Below are 14523 nucleotides of genomic sequence, written 5' to 3'. Positions count from 1 at the left end.
TTGTATCGCTCAGTAAAGGGCTTGGCACCCTCAGGGGGTTCGCCGGCTCCAATTCCAATATAAACATCTCAGTATTGGTGTCTTCCTGCCGCCCTTCATTCTCCAGCTCATCTTCGTCCTGATGTTGATGAAGAATATCTGGACTGACTGCTTCCTGATCATGCTCTGCTTCTATTTCTGCATCAGCTTCTGTATCTTTGCAACATCTCTGTATCTGTACCTGTGCAAAACCAGTTGATGTGGTATATTTGGACTTTGAGAAGGCTTTCGACAAGGTCCCACACAAGAGATTAATGTGCAAAGTTAAAGCACATGGGATTGGGGGTAGTGTGCTGACATGGATTGAGAACTGGTTGTCAGACAGGAAGCAAAGAGTAGGAGTAAATGGGGACTTTTCAGAATGGCAGGCAGTGACTAGTGGGGTACCGCAAGGTTCTGTGCTGGGGCCCCAGCTGTTTACACTGTACATTAATGATTTAGACGAGGGGATTAAAGGTAGTATCTCCAAATTTGCGGATGACACTAAGTTGGGTGGCAGTGAGAGCTGCGAGGAGGATGCTATGAGGCTGCAGAGTGACTTGGATAGGTTAGGTGAGTGGGCAAATGCATGGCAGATGAAGTATAATGTGGATAAATGTGAGGTTATTCACTTTGGTGGTAAAAACAGAGAGACAGACTATTATCTGAATGGTGACAGATTAGGAAAAGGGGAGGTGCAACGAGACCTGGGTGTCATGGTACATCAGTCATTGAAGGTTGGCATGCAGGTACAGCAGGCGGTTAAGAAAGCATATGGCATGTTGGCCTTCATAGCGAGGGGATTTGAGTACAGGGGCAGAGAGGTGTTACTACAATTGTACAGGGCCTTGGTGAGGCCACACTTGGAGTATTGTGTACAGTTTTGGTCTCCTAACTTGAGGAAGGACATTCTTGCTATTGAGGGAGTGCAGCGAAGGTTCACCAGACTGATTCCCGGGATGGTGGGACTGACATATCAAGAAAGACTGGATCAACTGGGCTTGTATTCACAGGAGTTCAGAAGAATGAGAGGGGACCTCATAGAAACGTTTAAAATTCCGATGGGTTTAGACAGGTTAGATGCAGGAAGAATGTTCCCAATGTTGGGGAAGTCCAGAACCAGGGGTCACAGTCTAAGGATAAGGGGCAAGCCATTTAGGACCGAGATGAGGAGAAACTTCTTCACCCAGAGAGTGGTGAACCTGTGGAATTCTCTACCACAGAAAGTTGTTGAGGCCAATTCACTAAATATATTCAAAAGGGAGTTAGATGAAGTCCTTACTACTAGGGGGATCAAGGGGTATGACGAGAAAGCAGGAAGTGGGTACTGAAGTTGCATGTTCAGCCATGAACTCATTGAATGGCGGTGCAGGTTAGAAGGGCCTGCATCTATTTTCTATGTTTCTATGTTTCTATGAAAACATAACAGAGCAGATGTTTGGTCAGCAGCAGGGGAGGGGGCAGAGGGGGCAGGGTGACACTAGTACGCAGGTCACACAGCGCGGGCTCGTTTGAAAGACCACGATGCCAACCCAGATTGTGCAATTTGCAGGGCTAACCCTCGCTCGGTAACCTGGGCCCAGCGTCCACATTGGTGGTTGATCTTCTCTTGCGAGATTGAATCATATCAGCGATTCTCCATTCCACGGCTGTTAGTTGCAGCCTACTTGGCGCACCTCCTCCAGTTTTTGACCTTCCTTGGTTGATCTGTGACACCTTCCTCTGCAAATATGAAAATAGAACTTTTTAAAGAGAGGGTCCTTCTGCTGTGGTGGCCACACACACAAACACACACACACACATACAAATATTAGTCACATTTACAAATGTAATTGCAGTGCATAAATAAAAATATTACTTACAGTAACTACTTGGCCAAAGTCCTGCCACTTCTTTTTGACCTGCGTGCTGCTTCTCGGGGTAATGGCCACTACATTGAACTCTTCTGCAACTTGGTCCCAAAGTTTTGCCAGTAGAGAGGGTTTCAGTTTCTTTTGTCCCATTCTTCCTTTGTTCCCCAGCACATCCCATCTCCTCTCAATGATGTCTACCAGGGGCTCAATTTCTTCTGCTAGAAATCTCTTGGCCCTTCCCCCTTCCCCTTCCTTTGGATCCATCTTTTGCAACTAAAATTTAAATGTCCAGATCCAGCTCCGATCTGATCTTGATCTTGATCCAGACCAGGAAGTTTACTATGGATGCGCGGGCACACCCGTCACGTGGAAAAATCGATTTTTTTTTTGTCGCACATGCTCAGAGACTTTCTGGCACACACTTGAAGCTCCACCCCGGACTTAACTTCGGGTACCGCAGCGCCAAAATGAAATTTTACTTTGCCGAAAGTTGCATCTTTTTTTTTTTGGTGCAATCGGGCACCGACAAAATCGTCCGTTAATCCTCCTGCGTGGCAAAAATCGGCAAAGAGGGAAATTGAGCCCTGGATACCTGGATCCTCAAGTCTCTTTGCACCTCCACTGATTTTAGTCTTTCACCATTTAGAAAGTACCCTGCTCTATCCTTTTTAGGTCCAAAGAGGATTGCCTCATATTTGCTTACATTGAAATCCATTTGCCACAGTTTTGCCCATTCACTTAGGGCCGAAGTCCCCCCTTCCCTTAAGACCTGTTACCGCTGGAAATCAGCGGCCACACTGCGGAGTGCAATGGCCGCCAATTTCTTGTGTGATCGCTGTCATTTTAGAAATTCCAGTCCTGCGGTATTCCGGCGGTGACCCGCTTTCCCCCCCCCCCACTGCTCCACTGCTGCTGATCTGTCCTAGGTGCGTCATCAGAGCGCGCACCGCCAATGTGCTCCCCCGATGTCGAAATTCCGCTAAAAAGAATCTTGCTCCCGCTGCGCGGTGCCAAAAGCTGCTTTTTTCTGCCAGTGCAGTGAGGTTGTAGTCCTTGTAAAATGGCGGTGCGGCTCTCGTTAAAGGGGAGGACATACTGCCGCTGCCACCATGTTTTTTTTTGTTGGTGACTGCCATGTTGGGCTGACAATTTTGCCCCCGGGATTGGCTGGGCCATCAACAGGCAGCCTGGCACCCCCTCTTGGGTGCCAGGCCACTGGCCCGGCCGAAACCCTCCCTGGTGGCCCAGTGGGCCGAACTTAAACAGTCGCGCAGGCTCGCCCCTTTAAATGAAGGGGAGAGCCGTGGCGATGCTGCACCGTGATGATGCTGCACCGTGATGATGTCATGACAGTGGCGGGCATTCCGCCCGCCCCCAACTTCCGCCCCTCTAGATTCCGAACTTCCGCTCACCGCCGCATAGCCTTTTTTCCTTTTTTAATCATCCAAACAACCTACTGTACAGCCATTGAACATCTAGTCACTGTAAAACGCTGGCTGTCCTGTCAGACTGGGAATCAGCACTCTGAGTACAGGTGCACAGGGCTTGCCTGCTTCCACCCACTCAACAGTTATACATTCAAACCATGACTGCTCCAACACACAGCTATTAATAAAGATTCAGCCTGTACAATGTAACTGGGACATCTTTTCCCTCTCTTGACGATGCTGACTGTTGCTAGGGGATCATTCCACAAAAAAAGGGTAAAGACTTGCATTTTATATAGCGCCTTTCACAACCACTGGACATCCCAGAATGCTTTATAGCCAGAGGTTTTTCTTTTGAAGTGCAGTCACTGTTGCAATGTAGGAAATGCAGTGCCAATTTGTGCACAGCAAGCTCCCACAAACAGCAATTTGGTAATGACCAGATAATCTGTTTTTAATGATGTTGATTGAGGGATAACTATTGGCCAGGACACCGCGGATAACTCCCCTTCTCTTCTTCAAAATAGTGCCATGGGATCTTTACGTCCACCTGAGAGGGCAGATGGGGCCTTGGGATAACGTCTTATCTGAAAGACAGCACCACCGACAGTGCAGCACTCCCTCAGCCTAGATCGTTGTGCTCAAGTCCCCGGAGTGGTACTTGAAGCCACAACCCACTGAGCACGCAGGGTCCGATTGACCGCTGGTATTGTGTGTAAGTGGCCATTCTTCCTGTGGGAGCCTCGAGAATGTGCGTTAGTGGGCTATTTGATCATGGGTGGCAACACAGTCAAGCCCAATGCTGTCTTCACCTGACTTTGACTTTGACTTCACTTCACCTGATATATCTACTCTCCTGCATGCGCCTACTGCATAGTAATCACCCCGACACCCTCTCTCCCACTGGCACTAGGGCACTGAGGCCAATTGTAGTCACCCTATCGTGGCCTTGGCTAAGATCAGCTGAGGCAGCACAGTTCAGAGATCAAACTGATGTCTGGACCTGTGTCCCACGCTGGCAGCGCAGTTCCAAATGGAGCCGGTGGGAACAAATGGATATTTGTTAATTACTTGACGGTGCCTCATCTCTTCAACAGATTTGGACCAAACATTTATCTCAAACAATAGAGTCAATGGTCAGAAACTGTGCTGGGACAAATGGTGCAGCCTCCAATCAAATCAGGGGCCCATCAAGGACTCATCACTATGATGTGCGATTACATTTAAATCAATGATTTTGACCCATTTATCATCGCCGTAGCACTTCGCGTCAGCTTACGACTTCCTGGTCCCTGTAAAGCCATTTCGCAATGGTATTCAGGAACTGTTCAAGGTAAAATATCTCCACTTAGGCTGAACGTGAGGCATTTCGTTGCACTGACATATGCCTGATTGCCCCAGAATTAAATAGTCAAGGACCCTGCCTTTCTTCTGATCTTCGCTCCTGCAGTCGGCTGACAGCTGGGCGAGATCAGCTGCACCTCATGCCTTTGGGGGGAAGAGATTTGCATCACTGCTTCTTCCCAAGCCACCAGCCACTACTTAAAGATTTGGGTTTGTAATTAAAGGCTCCATTTACTCAGACACTGTTGAACTGGCTTGAGTCGGAATTAAGTGCTGATCTGAATTAGATAGCACTGTGTAAACAGATGAGTTGAAAATGTACTCAACCTACCAGCTGTCCCGCTACACAGCACAATTACATTCTGGTTTTCATTTCCACATTTCCTGGTGGGAGAAATGAAACCCAATTAGGAATAACATTGATGTCCGTCGGTTCCCCCTGCACCCATACACTCACGCCCCACACACACACACCTTATACTGTAGAACTGTTTCTTCCCCATGTCCCTGGGCTCCTTATGCCCTCGAGCTACATAGAAATTACAACTTAGACACAGGTCATTCAGCTCAACCAGTCCGTGTTGGTGTTTATCCCTAACACAAGCTAATCCCATTTGCCTGCCCTGTTCCCCGTATTCTCTAGAATTTGTACTTGCATATTCGTTTAAAATTCACGTTTGAGACTTTAAGTTCTGACATTCTAGAATGTTGGAGAAGCTCTGTGCTGATCAGCAATGTGAAAATCGTCAGAAAAGACAGTGCTGCCATTATCCACTGGGCCATTGGGAATCTGCTATGCTAGAAGTTGTGAAGGTTGTGGGTTCAAGTCGCACTCCAGAGACTTGAGCCCGTAGTCTAAGCTAACACTCCAGTGCAGTACTGAGGAAGTGCTGCACTGTTGGAGGTAGCACCGTTCAGATGAGATGTTAAAGAACATAAGAACTAGGAGCAGGAGGAGGCCATTTGGCCCCTCGAGCCTGCTCCACCATTCAATAAGATCATGGATGATCCGATCTTGGCCTCAACTGCACTTCACTGCCCGCTCCCCATAATCCTTGACCCCCCTATCATTTAAAAATCTGTCTATTTCTACCTTAAATATATTCACTGACCCAGCCTCCACAGCTCTCTGGGGCAGAGAATTCCAAAGATTCATGATCCTCTGAGAGAAGAAATTCCTCCTCACCTCCGTATTAAATGGGCGATCCCCTTATTCTGAATCTATGCCCCCTAGTTCTAGATTACCCCACGAGGGGAAACATCCTCTCTGCATCTACCCTGTCAAGCCGCCTCAGAATCTTATATGTTTCGATAAGATCACCTTTCATTCTTCTAAACTCCAATGAGTACGGGCCCAACCTACTCAACCTATCTTCATGAGACAACCCCTTCATCTGAGGAATCAACCGAGTGAACCTTCTCTGAACTGCTTCCAATGCAAGTACATCCCTTCTTAAATAAGGAGACCAAAACTGTACGCAGTACTCCAGGTGTTGTCTCACCAACGCCCTGCACAGTTGTAGCAGGACTTCCCTACTTTTATACTCCATCCCCCTTGCAATAAAGGCCAACATTCCATTCACCTTCCTAATTACGTGAGTAATTGGCTACAGTACACTTGGTCCCTTCATCCAAGTCATTAATATAGATTGTAAATAATTGATGCCCAAGCACTGATCCCTGTGGAACCCAACTAGTTACAGTTTGCCAACCTGAAAGTGACCCATTTATCCCGACTCTCTGTTTTCTGTTAGTTAGCCAATCCTCTATCCATACTAATATATTATCCCCAACCTTGTGAGCTCTTATCTTGTGCAGTAACCTTTTATGTGACACCTTATTGAATGCCTTCTGGAAATACAAATACATGACATCTACTGGTTCCTCATTATCCACCCTGCTCGTTATATCCTCAAAGAACTCTAGCAAATTTGTCAAACACAATTTCCCTTTCATAAAACCATACTGACTCTGCTTGATTGTATTATGATTTTCTAAATGTCCTGCTACTACTTCCTTAATAATGGACTCCAGCATTTTTCCAATAACAGTTGTTAGGCTAACTGGTTTATAGTTTCCTGCTTTCTGTCTCCCTCCTTTCTTAAATAGGGATGTTATATTTGCGATTTTCCAATCCGCTGGGACCTCTCCAGAATCCAGGGAATTTTGGTAGATTACAACTAATGCATCCACTATCTCGGCAGCTACTTCTTTTAAGACCCTGGGATGCAGGCCATCGGGTCCAGGGGACTTAACCACCTTTAGTCCCATTAGCGTCGAGGAGGAGGCGACAGTCCGGGGTCGGAGGCCGATAAAAAGGCCGCGAGTTCAGGAGTTCGGGCAGCGTTGAGGAGGAGGCATGCTTGTGCAGCTACAGGGAGAAGGCAAAAGAAGTAGAGAGAAATAGAAAGGTGACATCACAGCCAAGGGGGTAAGTGATTGGCTGGTGATTGGTAAGTAGCTTTTCTTTTTTCTCTATCAGTGAGTAACTTTTAGCATTGTTGCCAATTTAAGTGTATCTAAGGGTTAAGTCATGGCAGGAGAGCTCGGACACGTGTTATGCTCCTCCTGTACTATGTGGGAAATCAGGGACGCTTCCGGTGTCCCTGATGACTACGTGTGCGGGAAGTGCATCCGCCTGCAGCTCCTGACGGTCCGCGTTGTGGAACTGGAGCTGAAGGTGGATTCACTCTGGAGCATCCATGATGCTGAGAATGACGTGAATAGCACGTTTAGTGAGATGGTCCTACCGCAGGTAAAGGGTCCACAGCCAGATAGGGAACGGAAGACCAACAGGAAGAGCAGTGCAAGGAAGGTAGTGCAGGGATCCCCTGCGGTCATCCCCCTGCAAAACAGATACACCGCTTTGATTACTGTTGAGGGGGATGACTCATCAGGGGGGAGCAGCAGCAGCCAAGTTCATGGCACCATGGCTGGCTCTGCTGCACAGGAGGGCAGGAAAAAGAGTGGGAGAGCTATAGTGATAGGGGATTCAATTGTAAGGGGAATGGACAGGCGTTTCTGCGGTTACAACCGAGACTCCAGGATGGTATGTTGCCTCCCTGGTGCAAGGGTCAAGGATGTCTCGGAGCGGGTGCAGGACATTCTGAAAAGGGAGGGTGAACAGCCAGTTGTCGTGGTGCACATTGGTACCAACGATATAGGTATAAAAATGGGATGAGGTCCTACGAGACGAATTTAAGGAGCGAGGAGCTAAATTAAAAAGTAGGACCTCAAAAGTAGTAATCTCGGGATTGCTACCAGTGCCACGTGCTAGTCAGATTAGGAATCGCAGGATAGCTCAGATGAATACGTGGCCTGAGCAGTGGTGCAGCAGGGAGGATTCAAATTATTGAGGCATTGGAACCGGTTCTGGGGGAGGTGGGACCAGTACAAACCGGACGGTCTGCACCTAGGCAGGACTGGAACCAATGTCCTAGGAGGAGTGTTTGCTAGTGCTGTTGGGGAGGAGTTAAACTAATATGGCAGGGGGATGGGAACCAATGCAGGGAGACAGAGGGAAACAAAACAGAGACAGAAGCAAAAGACAGAAAGGAAATGAGTAAAAGTGGAGGACAGAGAAACCTAAGGCAAAAAACAAAAAGGGCCGCTTTGCAGCAACATTCTAAAGGGTCAAAGTGTGGTAAAAAGGCAAGACTGAAGGCTCTCTGCCTCAATGCGAGGAGTATTCAGAATAAGGTGGACGAATTAACTGTGCAGATAGCAGTTAACGGATACGATGTGGTTGGCATCACGGAGACATGGCTCCAGGGTGACCAAGGCTGGGAACTCAACATCCAAGGGTATTCAATATTTAGGAAGGATAGACAGAAAGGAAAAGGAGGCGGGGTGGCATTGCAAATGAAAGAGGAAATTAATGCAATTGTAAGGAAAGACATTATAGCTTGGATGATGTGGAATCGGTATGGGTGGAGCTACGGAATACCAAGGGGCAGAAAACGCTAGTGGGAGTTGTCTACAGGCCTCCAAACAGTAGTAGTGATGTTGGGGAGGTCATCAAACAGGAAATTAGGGGTGCATGCAATAAAGGTGCAGCAGTTTAATATGCATATAGATTGAACTAACCAAACTGGAAACAATACGGTGGAGGAGGATTTCCTGGAGTGCATAAGGGATGGTTTTCTAGACCAATATGTCGAGGAACCAACTAGGGGGCAGGCCATCTTAGACTGGGTGTTGTGTAAAGAGAGAGTATTAATTAGCAATCTCATTGTGCGAGGCCCCTTGGGGAAGAGTGACCATAATATGGTGGAATTCTACATTAGGATGGAGAATGAAACGGTTAATTCAGAGACCATGGTCCAGAACTTAAAGAAGGGTAACTTTGAAGGTATGAGGCGTGAATTGGCTAGGATAGATTGGCGAATGATACTTAAGGGGTTGACAGTGGATGGGCAATGGCAGACATTTAGAGACCGCATGGATGAACTACAACAATTGTACACCCCTGTCTGGCGTAAGAATAAAAAAGGGAAGGTGGCTCAACCGTGGCTATCAAGCGAAATCAGGGGTAGTATTAAAGCCAAGGAAGTGGCATACAAATTGGCCAGAAATAGCAGCGAACCCGGAGACTGGGAGAAATTTAGAACTCAGCAAAGGAGGACAAAGAGTTTGATTAGGCAGGGATAATAGAGTACGAGAGGAAGCTTGCAGGGAACATTAAAATGGACTGCAAAAGCTTCTATAGATATGTAAAGAGAAAAAGGTTCGTAAAGACAAACATAGGTCCCCTGCAGTCAGAATCAGGGGAAGTCATAACTGGGAACAAAGAAATGGCAGACCAATTGAACAAGTACTTTGGTTCGGTATTCACGAAGGAGGACACAAACAACCTTCCGGATATAAAAGGGGTCAGAGGGTCTAGTAAGAAGGAGGAACTGAGGGAAATCCTTATTCGTCGGCAAATTGTGTTGGGGAAATTGATGGGATTGAAGGCCGATAAATCCCCAGGGCCTGATGGTCTGCAACCCAGAGTACTTAAGGAGGTGGCCTTGGAAATAGCGGATGCATTGATAGTCATTTTCCAACATTCCATAGACTCTGGATCAGTTCCTATGGAGTGGAGGATAGCCAATGTAACCCCACTTTTTAAAAAAGGAGGGAGAGAGAAAACAGGTAATTATAGACCGATCAGCCTGACATCGGTAGTGGGTAAAATGATGGAATCAATTATTAAGGATGTCATAGCAGCGCATTTGGAAAGAGGTGACATGATAGGTCCAAGTCAGCATGGATTTGTGAAAGGGAAATCATGCTTGACAAATCTTCTGGAATTTTTTGAGGATGTTTCCAGTAGAGTGGACAAGGGAGAACCAGTTGATGTGGTATATTTGGACTTTCAGAAGGCTTTCGACAAGGTCCCACACAAGAGATTAATGTGCAAAGTTAAAGCATATGGGATCGGGGGTAGTGTGCTGACGTGGATAGAGAACTTGTTGACAGACAGGAAGCAAAGAGCAGGAGTAAATGGGTACTTTTCAGAATGGCAGGCAGTGACTAGTGGGGTACCGCAAGGTTTTGTGCTGGGGCCCCAGCTGTTTACATGGTACATTAATGATATAGACGAGGGGATTAAATGTAGTATCTCCAAATTTGCGAATGACACTAAGTTGGGTGGCAGTGTGAGCTGCGAGGGGATGCTATGAGGCTGCAGGGTGACTTGGATAGATTAGGTGAGTGGGCAAATGCATGGCAGATGAAGTATAATGTGGATAAATGTGAGGTTATCCACTTTGGTGGTAAAAACAGAGAGACAGACTATTATCTGAATGGTGACAGATTAGGAAAAGGGGAGGTGCAACGAGACCTGGGTGTCATGGTACATCAGTCATCGAAGGTTGGCATGCAGGTACAGCAGGCGGTTAAGAAAGCAAATGGCATGTTGGCCTTCATAGCGAGGAGATTTGAGTACAGGGGCAGGGAGGTGTTGCTACAGTTGTACAGGGCCTTGGTGAGGCCACACCTGGAGTATTGTGTACAGTTTTGGTCTCCTAACTTGAGGAAGGACATTCTTGCTATTGAGGGAATGCAGCGAAAGTTCACCAGACTGATTCCTGGGATGGCGGGACTGACATATCAAGAAAGATTGGATCAACTGGGCTTGTATTCACTGGAGTTCAGAAGAATGAGAGGGGACCTCATAGAAACATTTAAAATTCTGACGGGGTTAGACAGGTTAGATGCAGGAAGAATGTTCCCAATGTTGGGGAAGTCCAGAACCAGGGGTCACAGTCTAAGGATAAGGGGTAAGCCATTTAGGACCGAGATGAGGAGAAACTTCTTCACCCAGAGAGTGGTGAACCTGTGGAATTCTCTACCACAGAAAGTTGTTGAGGTCAATTCACTAAATATATTCAAAAAGGAGTTAGATGTAGTCCTTACTACTAGGGGGATCAAGGGGTATGGCGAGAAAGCAGGAAGGGGGTACTGAAGTTGCATGTTTAGCCATGAACTCGTTGAATGGCGGTGCTGGCTCGAAGGGCCGAATGGCCTACTCCTGCACCTATTTTCTATGTTTCTATGTTTCTATGTTAGTTTGCCTCGTACTTTTTCTCTGGTGATAGTGATTGTTTTAAGTTCCCCCCTCCCTATAGACCCTTGTTTATCTATTATTATTGGAATGCTTTTAGTGTCTTTTACCATGAAGACCAATACAAAATATTTGTTCAAAGTCTCTGCCATTTAGAACATAAGAACATATGAAATAGGGGCAGGAGTAGGCCATACTGCCCCTCGACCCTGCTCCGCCATTCAATATCATGGCTGATCCGATCATGGACTCAGGTCCACTTCCCTGCCCACTCCCCATAACCCCTTATCCCCTTATCGTTTAAGAAACTGTCTATTTCTGTCGTAAATGTATTCAATGTTCCAGCTTCCACAGCTCTCTAAGGCAGCAAATTCCACAGATTTACAACCCTCTGAGAGAAGAAATTTCTCCTCATCTCTGTTTTACATGGATGGCCCATTATTCTAAGATCATGCCCTCTAGTTCTAGTCTCCCCTATCAGTGGAAACATCCTCTCTGCATCCACCTTGTCAAGCTCCTTCATAATCTTATACGTTTCAATAAGATCACCTCCCATTCCTCTGAATTCCAATGAGTAGGGGCACAACCTACTCAACCTTTCCTCATAAGTCAACCCCCTCATCCCCAGAATCAACCTTCTCTGAACTGCCTCCAAAGCAAGTATTTCCTTTCATAAATATGGAAACCAAAACTGCACGCAGTATTCCAGGTCTGGCCTCACCAATACCCTGTATAGCTGTTGCAAGACTTCCCTGCTTTTATACTCCATCCCCTTTGCAATAAAGGCCAAGATTCCATTGGCCTTCCTGATCACTTACTGTACCTGCATACTAACTTTTTATGTTTCTTGCACAGGTATCCCCAGGTCCCGCAGTACTGCAGTACTTTGCAATCTTTCGCCATTTAAATAATAACTTGCTCTTTGATTTTCTCTGCCAAAGTGCATGACCTCACACTTTCCAACATTATACTCCACCTGCCAAATTTTTGCCCACTCACTTAGCCTGTCTATATCCTTTTGCAGATTTTTTGTGTCCTCCTCACACATTGCTTTCCCTCCCATCTTTGTATCATCAGCAAACTTGGCTACTTTACACTCGGTCCCTTCTTCCAAGTTGTTACTATAGATTGTACATAGTTGGGGTCCCAGCACTGATCCCTGCGGCACCCCACAAGTTACTGATTGCCAACCCGAAAATGAACCATTTATCCCTACTCTGTGTTTTCTTTTAGTTAGCCAATCCTCTATCCATGCTAATATATTACCTCCAACCCCGTGAACTTTTATCTTGTGCAGTAACCTTTTATGTGGCACCTTGTCCCTGTTTCCCATTATTAATTCCCCAGCCTCATCCTCTTAAGGGACCAATGTTTACTTTAGCTACTCTCTTCCTTTTTATATACCTGTAGAAGATCTTGCTGTCTGTTTTTATATTTCTTGCTAGTTTACTCTCATGATCTAGCTTCTCTCTCTTTATTTATTTTTTAGTTGTCCTTTGCTGGTTTCTAAAAATTTCCCAATCCTCTGGCCTACCACTGATCTTTGCAACATTGTATGCCTTTATATTCAATTTTATACCATCCTTAACTTCCTTAGTTAGCCACAGATGGTTCATCCTTCTCTTAGTGTCTTTCTTTCTCACTGGAATATATCTTTGCTGAGAGTTATCAAATATCTCTTTAAATGTCTGCCACTGCTTATGTGCCGTCTTACCCTTTGATCTATTTTCCAAGTTCACTTTAGCCAACTCTGCCTTGATATTTTTGTAATTGCCTTTATTTAATTTCAGGACACTAGTTTGAGACCCAAGTTTCTCACCCTCAAACTGAATTTGAAAATATAACATGTTATGATCACTCTTCCCTAGAGGATCCTTTTCTATGAGATCATTCATTAATCCTGTCTCATTACACATTAACAGATCTAAAATAGACTGCTCCCTGTTTGGTTTCACAATGTATTGTTCTAAGAAACCATCCTGAATAGACTCTATGAACTTGCCCTCAAGGCTACCTTGGCTTAAACCGAGGCCCCATCTGCTCTCTCAATTGGAAATAAAAGATCCCATGGCACTATTTTGAAGAAGGGCATGGTCGTTATCCCCGGTGTCCTGGCCAATATTTATCACTCAACCAACATCACTAAAACAGTAGTTCTGGTCATTACATGGTTATTATCACGTTTTAATTTGTGGGATCTTGCTGTGTTTCCTTGATTACAACAGTGACTATACTTCAAATGTACTCATATTACTGTACAACACTTTGGGACTTCCTGAAGTTGTGAAAGGTGCTATATGAATGCAAGCCCTTTCTTTTCTAAGTTAAGAATTATATTTTTGACGTTGTATCATTGCACCCAGTACAGAATTTAAGTGTCAGCCTAGATCATTGTTGTCCACTGTATTAGCTACTAGCCACATGTGGCTAATTGGGAATCCAAGGTAGCTAATTGCATTCATGATTTAGGAAATAATAAATGGGTAATCAAAATTATCCATGTCACTCCGCTATTTACGAATGGCAAGAGAGGGAAACCAGGGAATTGTAGAACAGTTAGCTTAACATCTGTTGTCGGGGAATTGTTTAAGTTTATAATTAAGGATGGGTTACTGAACACCTTGAAAATATTTAGTTGATCAGAGAGAGCCAGAAGGATTTTTGAAAGGTAGATCATGCCTGACGAAACTGATTGCATTTTTTGAAGAGGTGACTAAAATAGTGGCCAGGAGAATGGATGTTATTTATATGGACTTCTAGAAAGAAAGAAGACTTGGATTTATATAGCGCCTTTCATGACCAACAGACATCTCAAATCACTTTACAGCCAATGGAGTACTTTTGGAGTGCAGTCGCTGTTGTAATGTGGGAAACGCAGCAGCCAACTTGCGCACAAGCAAGCTCCCACAAACAGCAATGTTATAATGACCAGATAATCGGGTTTTGTTATCTTGATTGAGGGATAAATATTGGCCAGGACACCGAGGATAACTCCCCTGCTCTTCTTTGAAATAGTGTCATGGGATCTTTTACGTCCGCCTGAGAGAGCAAACGGGGCCTCGGTTTAAAGTTTCCTCCGAAAGAAGGTATTTGATAAAGTCCCACATAAGAGACTGTTATTTAAGGTAGAAGTCCACGGAATTGCGGGCAAATTATTGACCTGGTTAGGAAATTGGCTGAGCTCCAAAGAGATTTAGGTGTCTAGGTACATAGATCATTAAAATGTTATGAAAGATACAGAGAGTAGGGATAATGGGTAGGTACTCAAATTGGCAGAGTGTGACTAGTAATGTCTGCAAGGATCTGTGTTGGGGCCTTAACTATTCACAAT

This window comes from Pristiophorus japonicus, chromosome 9, assembly GCF_044704955.1.
Source record: "Pristiophorus japonicus isolate sPriJap1 chromosome 9, sPriJap1.hap1, whole genome shotgun sequence".
NCBI lineage: Eukaryota > Metazoa > Chordata > Chondrichthyes > Pristiophoridae > Pristiophorus > Pristiophorus japonicus.
The sequence above is the reverse complement of the archived record's forward strand: the minus strand, read 5'-3'. Positions refer to the sequence as shown.